Below are 13164 nucleotides of genomic sequence, written 5' to 3'. Positions count from 1 at the left end.
TGGCATAAGACATGATGTTGAGGTCGTGCTGTTGGGCAAGGGGGCAAGCAGTGCCAGGTAGATGTTAAACAGCGTTGGGCTGAGGGATGAGCCCTGGGGTATGCCGCAGATGATCTCAGTGGCTTCAGAGCGGAAGGGGGGAAGGCAGACACTCTGTGTTCTGCCAGAGAGGAATGGGGTGGTCCAGTTCAGGACCATCCCTTGGATCCTGGTGTCATGGAGGCGTGTTCATAGTGTGCGGTGGCAGACCGCGTCGAAGGCGACTAACAGGTCCAGGAGGATGAGAGCCGCGGTTTCTCCGTTGTCTAGCAGGGTCCTGATGTCACCTGGGGCAGCGATGAGAGCAGTTTCAGTGCTGTGGTTGCTGCGGAACCCGGACTGAGACGGGTCCAGGATGCTGTTTTCCTCGAGGTAGCGGGTCAGTTGTTTGTTGACCGTCTTCTCGATGACCTTCACTGGGAACAGAAGCAGGGAGATGGGCTGGAAGTTCTTGAAATCCTTGGGGTCCGCCTTGGGTTTCTTGAGTAAGGCGTTGATCTCAGCGTGCCTTCAGCTCTCTGGGAAGGTTGCTGTCTCGAAGGAAATGTTGATGGTTTCCGGAGATGGGGTGCGATGGCGGTGTGGCTTTGTTGAAGATGTGATGTGGGCTTGGGTCTGACGGAGATCCGGAGTGGATGATGTTCATGATCTTGATGGTGTCGTTGATGTTGGTCCAGGGGAGCAGGCGGTTGGTGTGGATGGTGGTCGTGGGGGCAGAGGTCTCAGTGGTTGTCGGGGCAGTCGTGGCATTGAAGCTGTCGTAGATGTCTGTGATCTTGCGTTGGAAGAAGCTGGCCAGCGAGTCGCACAGGTCTTGCAAAGGTGGGATTTTGTTGGTGTTGAAGCTGGGGTTGGAGAGTTCCTTCACTATTATATATTTGTTGAACCCTTACCCTTCAACTCTTCTTAAAATGTAACCACTAGTGAATTTGCAACTTGCATATTTGTAACTCTAACCACTAGTATCTGTAGTAGACTTATGTACTCACTATCATTCTTATGTGAATTTAGAGTGTATCTGTTTGTATCTTTTTCTTGAGTGAATCTGCAACTTGTATAAAGGTAACTCAAACCACTGGTATCTGTAGTAGACTTTTGTACTTACTACCATTCTTATGGGAATTTAGAGTTTTTTGGTTTTTATCTTTTATGTAACTAGTGTTCTCTGAAGTCTTTATGTAATGTAAATGGTCCTATTATAAAGTGCTCCAACACCTTTGGGTAAAGTTTACACTATATAAAAATGCATTAATAAATAAGACCTGGACCAGTCACTCACAGCCATCATCATAGTGCTTTACCACACAGCCTCCACTGGTGTTCATCGCACCCCCAAGAAGGTGCAATCCCTACCAGAATTTTACTATTTCGAAATAAGATAAATATACACTTAACACATGTGAATATATTCAATCCTTATCTTGAAAATCTGTGATGGATGGCCCTCGTAGACTTATGTTGGACACCCCTGCACCAGTGCCTCACTAGCATACCACTCCCTACAGCTCCCTCACAGGTAGTGTACCTACAACAATCCACACCACTGTGCTCCTAGCACTCTTACATCATTCTCTGGAACTGCTAGACCTCCACAAGATGGCAGGATGACTGGATGGCTGAACGCCTGCTGCGGACACATGCAAAGTTCTGGAGGCAAGTCCTGACCAATAACCTGGTCCATGTCGAAGGAAATAATTTCCATCAAGCTTAATTGCTTTAACGCTGGCATATCTGTCCCTGGAAAAAACTTAAAAGGCACCAGTGGACTAGAGGTTTCCATTGGCATGGATTCATGCACCTTTATAGGAGCCTTCAACGGGAGTTACTGAGAGAATCTGGGATTCTGAGTGTACTTGGTATAGGATAGTCCTGATTTTATTAAAGATAAAGACAAAGTAGCTCTTTATTAATCAAAGCACATTTAAAGTAAACTACATATCCCATAAACCTGCTCCACCGAGCAGGCAGTAACAACACTGAGGAAAATATATATTATAAACAGTTGTAGTTCTTATTGAACTTCCATGTTTCTTGATGACTACTGTTAGAGTTCATGAAAATAAACAAATGAATAAAATCAGCATCAGAATTCAAGGAAGTAACCACAGAACTTCATTCCTCTTCCGAGTTTCATCCTCAATACAAATGTCCTCTATCTGAAAGACATACCTCCTTCCTGTACGTCTTAGATCTGCTGCCTCATGCCGCAGTTTGCTTATTCGAGACCGGCACTAGAAAGAACACAAATAAACCCATCAGCATCTTTATAATAGGATGTGTTACATCACAAGAGGTGTGATACTTTTCACTTCCCTTGTCTTTAATAAAATCAGGACTCTCCTTCACCAACTGGCTAGGAGAATTTTATTCGAGAGGATTTATCATTAAATATCATCAAAATACTGATGAATCATTTAATCCAATGGGCTGTTGTTCGAAACACCAACTGTCCCTAATTCTGGTACCTGCCACAGAGACCACAGTTCATCTTCCCTCTGCGGAATTGAATCACTACAATAACTATCACGCTCATTACTGAGGGAATTTCCAGGGAGCACAGCATGCTTGTTATTTGTCAGTCTCTTGCCACTTTGCCTGTGCCCCTCCCCCGACTGTTGGGGGAAAGACCTGCTGCTCCCCTCAGTACTGGTTATAGTAGTTGCCACTAAATTGGCAATATCAGTAGTCACCAAGGCAGCAGCCAGAAAATTAAAATACGCATCATGAACCAAAGCACTTATGGCACCAAGCAAGTGAAGCATGTCTTCGCAAACCTCTCCAGAACAGTTTGCTTGTCTCTTCCTTCCAAGAATGTATCCATTAATCTTTTCATCCTTCAATTCATCTGCTGATATCAACAATTTCACTTTTACATTCTGTCATCCATTCAGTCTTGCATCAAACATTCGGTCTGTCGCCATTCCGCCCTTCCATATTCAAACCTATATATCTATCTTTCAACCTACCCATCAAACATATCCCTCCTTTCACTTAGTCATGCATCCTTCCACTTATCCAACACCCCTTCAATCCATTCATCCACCCATCCATGCATCCTTTCAGTCACCCATCCATCCATCTTTTCACTCATCCAACAACCCATTCTTTCATGCCATACATCCTCCCTTTCACTCATCCATCTAGCCACTCTTTCACCCAGGCATCCATGCTTTCACTCATTCATCCACCCATGGACATATCCATCCACTCACCCATACATCCATTTACCCTTGCACTCATCCATCCATCCTTTCAGTCACTCATCTATCCACCCTTTCACTCATCCTTCCATCTTTTCACTCACTTAGCCATCCACCTTTTCACTCATCCATCTATGCACCCTGTCACTCAGCCATCAATCAATCAGGATTTATAAAGGGCGGCTAATCACCCAATAGGGTATCCAGGCGCTTGCAGGCCCCGTAGGCTTAGTCGAATAGCCAGGTCTTGAGGGATGTTCGAATTCTGGAAGCGAGGTGATGGTCCTAAAGGTGCGTGGGGAGGCTGTTTCAGGTCTCTGCTGTGATGTGGGAGGAGAGTACTCCACTTCTGCTTCAGTAGATGCGGAGAGTATAGGCATGTGAAGGGGAGGCGAAGCATAGTCTTCTTGATGGTTGATGGAAGTTCTGGCAGTGGTTAATGTAGGCAGGTACCTGGTTGTGTAGAGCCTTGTGTGCGTGGGACAGCAGCAATTGGCATCTCTTCTGTAAAGGGAGCCCGTGGAGTGTTCTGAGGTGGGGTGTGATATGGGTTCGTCAGGGAGGCCGAGGCTGAGTCTGGCTGCGAATTTCTGTATGATCTGAAGTCTCTGTAGAAGGTGTATGGCGATTCTTACATAGAGGGCATTGTCATCAGCCGCGGTGCGTCCATTGGGGCGTAGGGGCGTAGCCCCACTAAGCCACATGGACGCACCGTGGTATTAGGCAATAATTACCTCTGTGTTATTATCAGTGCTACTGGCCGGGAATCCGCCGGGAGTGGGACACACCCGACTCAATCGGGAGTGCACAGGGGGTGAGGCTGGCTGGGCTGCTGCAGCTTGAGTGACAGTCCACACTCAGCTGCAGCAGTACTGCGCATGACAAGTTGAGGTGCCACCTTGCCCGAGCATGCGCGCTAGACTTTCCCCATAGAGAGGGGTGCTGCTTCTTACACGTTGAAAAAGGGCGAGTAGTAAATGTGCCCCCCTAGCCAATCCTGGCGCTGCATGCAGCGCCAGGATTGGCTAGTCCACCGCTCGGAAGGTGTCAGGAGTAAAGGCGGGCATTTACTCGCTTCCCCCGAAGGCAGCCTGACAGCTTCCCTCTTTCTCTCCTGCAGGGTCGGTCGGCGCGCGGACAATGGGGTCGAGGAGACGCTTGCTGCTCGTCTCTAACTCCACTCTGTACTGTCTCCCGTCTAAACCAAGATATAAATGCGCTGATAGCTGGCGGGCAAGCCGACACTGATGTCCTTCAAAGAATTCAAAGTACAGTAACAAATAAATAGTAAGTATGCAAAGCCCAAATATATAGCCACCTCTGGACTATTCATGCAGAGGGTTGTGATGTCATCGTTTTCACTGTGATGTCATCGAGAATGGAGGCCTGGACTGCAGATGCTGCCTTGTTATCTGATATCCGTGTTGAAGAAATATATTTGTTATAGTTTATCTTTGCTGCCAAAGTAGTTCAGTAAGGAGCTAAAACGGTAATTAGGCCTCTGGTCGTGTAATAGAATCTGATCACTGCAGGGCGGGAAAGAAGGTTAACATCCCTTATGTTGCCTAGCAACTGGGTAGGGATTGCATTACTCATGGTTGATGATAATAAGCCGAGCAAAAGCCAGAGAAAAATGTTTTTGGTCGTTCACTTCTGGATAGGACTTGGAGCTGCTGCAGGTCAAATTCACTTAGCTTCACTTTCCCCCTCAACTAGCACCTTTCCATTGACAGGGGTGTATGTCGCCTGGAGAAGCTACTTGTATCTACAACTTCTCCGGCCCACCCGCCTCCCATTACACTCATGCCCACATAACAGAGGTACCACCTAGGTATCAGTAGAAACATAACACACTGTCTAGTATGTTTTCGTAGTGTGACAGTACTGGGGCCCCTGACTGTAGAATTAATAGAGTTATAACTATACAAATTTAATTAACAGACCCACACAGTTCACTTTACATCTTTTCACCTTTTATTTGTGTGTCTTCGCCTTCTTTAGTTCTTTACCTGGATGCAGCTGCTCATTCATGGTGCTTCGTTGTAAGGGTGACCCAAAATGTCCCTCTCTGAACTTGGTGCCTGGGGGTCTGTTGGTCTGTGTGCCTGGTGGTCTGTTTTTCTGTGTGCCTGGGGGTCTGTTGTTCTGTGTGCATGGGGGTCTGTTGTTCTGTGTGCCTGGGGGTCCGTTGTTCTGTCGGCCTGGGGGTCTGTTGTTCTGTGTGTATGGGGGTGTGTTGTTCTGTGTGTGTGGGGGGGGGTCTGTTCTGTGTTCCTGGGGGTCTCTTGTTCTGTGTTCCTGGGGGTCTCTTGTTCTGTGTGCCTGGGGCGGTCTGTTGTTCTGTGTGCCTGGGGGCCGGTTGTTCTGTGTGCCTGGGGTGGTCTGTTGTTCTGTGTGCCAGGGGGCCGGTTGTTCTGTGTCCCTGGGGTGGTCTGTTGTTCTGTGTGCATGGGGGTCAGTTGTTCTGTGTGCATGGGGGTCTGTTGTTCTGTGTGCCTGGGGGTCTGTTGTTCTGTGTGCCTGGGGGTCTGTTGTTCTGTGTGTATGGGGGTGTGTTGTTCTGTGTGTGTGTGGGGGGGGTCTGTTGTTCTGTGTGTGGGGGGTCTGTTCTGTGATCCTGGGGGTCTCTTGTTCTGTGTTCCTGGGGGTCTCTTGTTCTGTGTGCCTGGGGCGGTCTGTTCTGTGTGCCTGGGGTGGTCTGTTGTTCTGTGTGCATGGGGGTCTGTTGTTCTGTGTGCATGGGGTCTGTTGTTCTGTGTGCCTGTTGTTCTGTGTGCCTGGGGGGTCTGTTGTTCTGTGTGCCTGGGGGTCTGTTGTTCTGTGTGCCTGGGGGGGGTCTGTTGTTCTGTGTGTGGGGGGTCTGTTCTGTGTTCCTGGGGGTCTCTTGTTCTGTGTTCCTGGGGGTCTCTTGTTCTGTGTGCCTGGGGCGGTCTGTTGTTCTGTGTGCCTGGGGTGGTCTGTTGTTCTGTGTGCCAGGGGTGGTCTGTTGTTCTGTGTGCCAGGGGCCCGGTTGTTCTGTGTGCCAGGGGGCCGGTTGTTCCGTGTCCCTGGGGTGGTCTGTTGTTCTGTGTGCATGGGGGTCTGTTGTTCTGTGTGCATGGGGGTCTGTTGTTCTGTGTGCCTGGGGATCTGTTGTTCTGTGTGCCTGGGGGGGTCGGTTGTTCTGTGTGCATGGGGGTCTGTTGTTCTGTGTGCCTGGGGGTCCGTTGTTCTGTCGGCCTGGGGGTCTGTTGTTCTGTGTGTATGGGGGTGTGTTGTTCTGTGTGTGTGGGGGGGGGGTCTGTTCTGTGTTCCTGGGGGTCTCTTGTTCTGTGTGCCTGGGGCGGTCTGTTGTTCTGTGTGCCTGGGGGCCGGTTGTTCTGTGTGCCTGGGGTGGTCTGTTGTTCTGTGTGCTAGGGGGCCGGTTGTTCTGTGTCCCTGGGGTGGTCTGTTGTTCTGTGTGCATGGGGGTCAGTTGTTCTGTGTGCATGGGGGTCTGTTGTTCTGTGTGCCTGGGGGGTCTGTTGTTCTGTGTGCCTGGGGGTCTGTTGTTCTGTGTGTATGGGTGTGTGTTGTTCTGTGTGTGTGGGGGGGGTCTGTTGTTCTGTGTGTGGGGGGTCTGTTCTGTGTTCCTGGGGGTCTCTTGTTCTGTGTTCCTGGGGGTCTCTTGTTCTGTGTGCCTGGGGCGGTCTGTTGTTCTGTGTGCCTGGGGTGGTCTGTTGTTCTGTGTGCATGGAGGTCTGTTGTTCTGTGTGCATGGGGTCTGTTGTCTGTGTGCCTGGGGGTCTGTTGTTCTGTGTGCCTGGGGGTCTGTTGTTCTGTGTGCCTGGGGGGGGTCTGTTGTTCTGTGTGCCTGGGGGGGGTCTGTTGTTCTGTGTGTGGGGGGTCTGTTCTGTGTTCCTGGGGGTCTCTTGTTCTGTGTTCCTGGGGGTCTCTTGTTCTGTGTGCCTGGGGCGGTCTGTTGTTCTGTGTGCCTGTGGTGGTCTGTTGTACTGTGTGCCAGGGGTGGTCTTTTGTTCTGTGTGCCAGGGGGCCGGTTGTTCTGTGTGCCAGGGGGCCGGTTGTTCTGTGTCCCTGGAGTGGTCTGTTGTTCTGTGTGCATGTAAATGTAAATGTAAATGTACAGGAATTTATATAGCGCAAATCACCGAGCGGTTTCTAAGCGCTTGCTTAGGGAACCCGTCCTGGTATTCCCCTGTGAGATAACCCCGGCAGGGTATCCGCAAGGTGAAAGCCAGGCATCCCACCGCGAGGGGCCGTTGTGGAGATTAAGCAAGCTATTGCCCAGAGTCGCAGAGTGTGAACCCGTGAATCGAGTAGGCACCGGAGTGAGAATTGTCGAGTCCATGGACATTTTAGGACTCAAGACCCCGCCGAGCCGGGAATTGAACCCTGGTCCCGGGCTGACCTCTGCTTCCAGGTCTGCCTCCTCTAACCAGTGAGCCACACTTCTGCATGGGGGTCTGTTGTTCTGTGTGCATGGGGGTCTGTTGTTCTGTGTGCCTGGGGATCTGTTGTTCTGTGTGCCTGGGGGGGGTCTGTTGTTCTGTGTGCATGGGGGTCTGTTGTTCTGTGTGTGGGGGGTCTCTTGTTCTGTTTGCCTGGGGTCTGTTGTTCTGTCGGCATGGGGGTCTGCCCGATGGTATGTATGCACGTGGTACTGTAGGTGTGTTAGTCTGAGAGTGCATGGATGTTTACATGCATGTATCATCTATGTCGAGTCAACATGTGCTTGGATGGTGTGTATCTGTATTTACTATAAAAGTCAAACACATTTGCTTTGCCAATATTTGGATTTCATCTCACTTCAAAAGCAAATTTAAAGTCTAATTTTACGCCCACTTTACCTCTCAGCCTTGGTCATGGTTCCTCTAGAGAGATAACGGATGCAGAAATCTGACATTAATAGAAACAGAGTGGCTGGCTTTTATCTGGTATAAATGCTATCCCCAAGGCCTGTAAGTATGAGTTTTTATGAAATTGCAGGGAGGAGGTTAATATTGTTGTGTAGATATCTCAGTGCACAGGAGGCTGTGGCAAATTACTCAGGACATAAATATAGTGGGGAGTTCATTGCATTGATTGTAATTCTTTTCCCAAACACATGTAAACTCAAACATACTCACACATGCAAACAGCCAAAAATACCAGCACATGTAAACGCAAACCTGCTCACACATGCAAACAGCCACAAACACCAGCACATGTAAACTCAACCATACTCACACATGCACACAGCCACAAACACCAGAGACCAACAAGCAGACAACCACATCCACTCACTTATTCTGATAATGGGAAGTTCCAGGCTCAAGCATGCGTACCGGAGGGCCCTAGAACAGGTGAGGTGCCAAAGATATAAAGACAACACTCCTAGCATTACAGAGTAAAGCTCATTCTCTTTCCGGTTTTCCAAAGCTGTTCCGCTTAGAAAAGGGTCAGTTCCTCTTGAGCATTCCACAAGAGTGACTCGCAGAGTAGCTACAGCAAGAGTCATGTGCTGCTTCCTGGGGGTGTAGGCCTATGGGGAAGGCATATTGGTAGGCATGGGGAGATTAAGTGATTTGTCCTGAATCACAGGATGTAGAGTGTTGTTGCAGAGACTCTAACCAGGTTACCCAGCTTCGAAGCCGACCGCTCTAGCCGTAAGGCTACATCCTCTCCCCTTGATTGTTGATTGTAGTCAATTGGTCACAATTATGCAGCTCTCCTGTACGGATCGCTCATAGTGTTCTATTTACTTAATAAAAAATGTTTGGGGAAAACAACAAAAATGTTTGCCCATATAACGTTATTTTGTATTGCACGTTCTTTAAATGCCATTGTCGACATCCGCCATGCCGCTGTGCTTTTTCCTTGAAGCACATGTCTTTTCAATGCCATCTGAAATTCCTGCAGAGATTGGATGGGCCACATATTGGGTGATGTGGAGTTTCAGTGTAGAAGGACAGAGATGTAAAAGTACCAGAACTAGGAGGCAAACGTGGTGGCTTTGGTGTTGTTTGAAGGTTGTGATTGGTGGATCTAAGGTTCTGATCTGGTGTGTAGTATGGTAGAGTGTCAGAGAGGGTGTTGGGAGCCGTGTCATTTGCTGATTTGAAAGTTGTGATTGGTGAATCTAAAGTTCCGAGTTGGTGTGTAGCATGGTAGGGTGTCAGAGAGTAGGTTGAATGCCATGTCATTTGCTGATTTGTATGTCCATGTAAGTGGTTTGAATACGGTGCTGTTCTTGAAAGTGAGCCAGTTGGCCTGGTGACAGGATTCAGTCTGAGCATAATAGGACGGATTGTATGAAGCTATGTGGTTATACTGAATAAGCAGCTACCTATGTTATGCCATCTATTAATGTAAAAACTGAACTTTCACAATTGCTTTATTAACCTTCCTGCTTTCTCAAATGTGCTTGAAAATGCACAATTTTTCTTCTTTTTTTTCAAAATTTTCTTGGGGGGGGTTATCCCCCCAAACCACTCTTTTGGGGTTCGGGCTCGGTCGCTGCGCTCGCTCGCTACGGTGCTGTATGCAAATCACTTTGCGCCCCACCACTTTCAAATGTCACCCACCGCCCCTGATTGCCGTACTCCAGTCGGCTGGTGATCAGTGCTTGTGTCACAGTGCATCTTGTGTGTAGACATAGCCACTTGAAGAGCTTACGTAGCATGTACAGAGTGAGAAAGCTGACAGAGGAGACGGTGTTGATCTCTGATTTCATGGCGAGCTTGTTGTCAATGATGATTCAGTGGTTTCTGGCCTGGTTGTAGGGAGTGGGTGCAGGTCCTAGGTCTGATGGCCAGCAGGAATCGTTCCATCTGTTGCTGTTGTTGCCAAGGATAAGTTCTTCCGTCTTTTCTGTGTTCATCAACAGGCAGTTGTTCTTCATCCAGTCTGCAACATTTGTGATGCATCTGTGGAAGTTGGTTCTGGTTCAGGAACAACAACCAAGTTGTTATATATATATATATATATATATATATATATATATATATATATATATATATATATATATATATATATATATATATATATATATATATATATATATATATATATATATATATATATATATATATATATATATATATATATATATATATAGTTGTGACCAAGAGCCCGTGAGCTCGAAACGCGTCTGTTTTTGCCCGATTAAAATAATCTAAACGTACCTGGCTGGTGTGGCTTGTCGTCCTTTTTGAAAAGAAAAGAGGATTCTGTGGATATACGTATCCTGTTGCCCGACATTTCCAGGACAAACATTCAAGCAGTAGACATCAACTGCAATATTTTGGAATATATCACATACCAGAAAACCCTAGGGGGGGAGACAGACTACATAGGCTAAGAAGACTTGAGTCTCGTTATATCATAGACTTAATGACTAAACATCCCAATGGTTTGAATGCAGGAGAAGAACTGGCATCTCACATCGAATTATAAGACAAAATACACTCCAAGTATATAAAATTCACAGAGGGACAAGGGATTGACGAAGGTTGGCATCCCTGTATAAACATCAATGGGAAAATAATGAAATTAACCGACATATAATCTGTAGGACTGTGTAACCAACGACCTTTATGACAAGTAATTCAGTGAGATATTTGGGGAAGAAAATTGCGGGGATGTAAATAATGTGTGCAGCTATTTAGAAATATCCTCATATATTTTGAAGTATATGATCATTTGAAGTATGATATTTATGTAATCCTTCCATAGTGTGAATTTTTGAATTAATATAGAAATATGATAAGTGATAAATTAGGATTATGGCAAAGCAATTGTAAGTCAAGGGAGATTTGCCGATCCCCGGCGGTATCAGTTTGACTCGTCACTGGTTGTGTCACAGTACAGTGGTTTGTCATCATAGGACAAAATAATGTGATATAAGAATGGGTCTGTAATTCCAAGATGGCGGATAAATTGTCATTTAGAGAAGGTTTTGACAGTTTAGTCTCAAATGCTTGGAGATGAAATGAATTGCTTAATATACACATGCAATTGTGTAAACCCTAACATGTGCCGTTATATTTTAGCCGATACACGGCGTAATAATGTGTCAGTTACATCGTATGCGCAATTGATAACTTTAAATTTCCGCGCACAATAATTTTTAATTATTTTGTCGGAATTGTGCTCGAGATGCATTGGAGCATCTAGATAGGCTGAACTAAGTAGAAAAGCCACTACGATATGTACTGGAACAACGTGTGATGTATACTATGAACAACATCCAATATGGTGTATAATTTCTAGTCCCTTGTTTGTTTTTGTTTTTGCCACTGAATCACATGTGCACGCTGTTAAAAACATGGCGACCACCATCAATGTTTGTAACATTGAGGAAGGCGGAGCGCCGAAACGCGTCTGTTGCGAACTTGAAAATAAAACATCTAAGAACTACCCCCGGAGTGCGTGGTTTCTTTAGCTAAAACTTGGTGGAAACCGTGAGCTGTATATTTATGCGGGTCCTGTAACCGCATCGCGCACCCGTCTGCGAGTGCTCCCGAAATCTGCAGGGGATCGAGCTGGATATACATATATATATATATATATATATATCAGTAGCGGCTCCTCTATGGGGGCGTTTGGGCGCTGCCCCCCTGCTTTCTCGCTGTGCGAGAAGGCAGAAACAAATGGTAGTTATTACAGTAATAACTACCATTTGTTTCTGCCTTCTCGCACGGCGAGAAAGCAGAAGTACCTGGTTGAGAGTGGGTGGTGTTACTCGAGGGCAGGGGGGAGTGGCTTGCCCACTGTTAATACTGTCTGTTTGGGCAGCCTGAGGCCACCTAAACAGACTGTATTAACAACAGTGGGCAAGCCACTCCCCCCTGCCCTCGAGTAACACCGCCCACTCTCCCTGTTCTCTCTGTATGCTGCAGCATACAGAGAGAAAATGACGCGGGTGGAGCAGCGGCCGCACCAATCAACAACGCGGCGGTGGAGGGGAGGGAGGCTGCCTGCAGCCTTCCTGATGACGTGACGTGCCTGGCTGCAGGAATTCAAAACTAGGACGGCGGGAGTCGGGAGTCTGGAGTCTCGGAACGGGAAGGTAAGTTTTACTTTTAGTATTTATCCCACCTCCCCCTCCCCATCCCCTCCGCGGCGCGACAATCCCATTTCCACCCACCCGCCCATAATGCCGGTTGCGACTGAACAACAGTAACTAAGTCATCGAAGGATTGCTAAAACCACATTTTTGAAGATTGTTATACCCCATCAAATCACTCATGCCCTCTGTGCTGCCCCCCAACCCAGCCCTGCCTTTTCCGTGGCTGCCTCCACTCCCCCGCATCAATGAAATATTGAAAAAAAAATTCCTAATCGTCATGCCCCAAACCTGTGCATGTGTGGTGACACGCGCGCACATATTTGTCATCACGCTGTGTTTTTTTGTTACTAATACCTTTTGTACTGGCAAACGGGCATTTATTTTCCTTCTTGCTGATTCATAGCAGCCCTGACAGAAAGCACTGATAAAGCAACATAACACTGGGCAACGCCACTGAAAGGCGAAAGCTGTTGTCTCCGCCAATGCTTGTTAAAGAATGCCTGGTTTCTAAAGGGACAATATTTCGCAGCTAAAAGTAATCAAAAGAGCGAGCTGTTGGAGGGTTCATGGTCTGGGCATTGTTAGGGTTCTCTGAACGCATCTTGTGTCACCACGGACTTGTTTATGACAACTTAAAGCGAGGATGTGGCCTATCGGCTAGAGCAGTTGAACGCGAAGCTAGGGAACCAGGTTCATGTCTCAGCATGGACGCTCAACATCCTGTGATCCTGGGCAAATCACTTAATCTCCCCGTGCCTACCAAATATGAATGTGCCCGTTAGTAAAGCAACTTTACTTGTAACGTAAAGGCTCTGATACCTTCGGGTCGAGATCGCGCTATAAAAAACTTAAAAAATGGAGAAAAAAAAGCTGTAAAACCCTGCTTTCAAAGTAGGG

The 13164-nt window shown here is 47.2% G+C and overlaps 1 long non-coding RNA gene across 2 annotated transcripts in view; it reads right to left on the bottom strand.

Annotated features, from left to right (window-relative positions):
• LOC144755759 (uncharacterized) overlaps positions 1 to 2272 on the bottom strand; it is a 246395-nt gene extending 244123 nt beyond the window's left edge. For both annotated transcript variants that reach the window (XR_013594965.1, XR_013594964.1), the window contains exon 1: positions 2209 to 2272. This is a non-coding gene — a long non-coding RNA (uncharacterized LOC144755759). The remainder of the gene's footprint in view (positions 1 to 2208) is intronic.
• Between the last annotated feature and the right edge of the window lie 10892 nt (positions 2273 to 13164).

The sequence above is a fragment of the Lissotriton helveticus genome, chromosome 5_1 (assembly GCF_964261635.1).
Source record: "Lissotriton helveticus chromosome 5_1, aLisHel1.1, whole genome shotgun sequence".
Taxonomy (NCBI): Eukaryota; Metazoa; Chordata; class Amphibia; order Caudata; family Salamandridae; genus Lissotriton; species Lissotriton helveticus.
The sequence above is the reverse complement of the archived record's forward strand: the minus strand, read 5'-3'. Positions and strand labels throughout refer to the sequence as shown.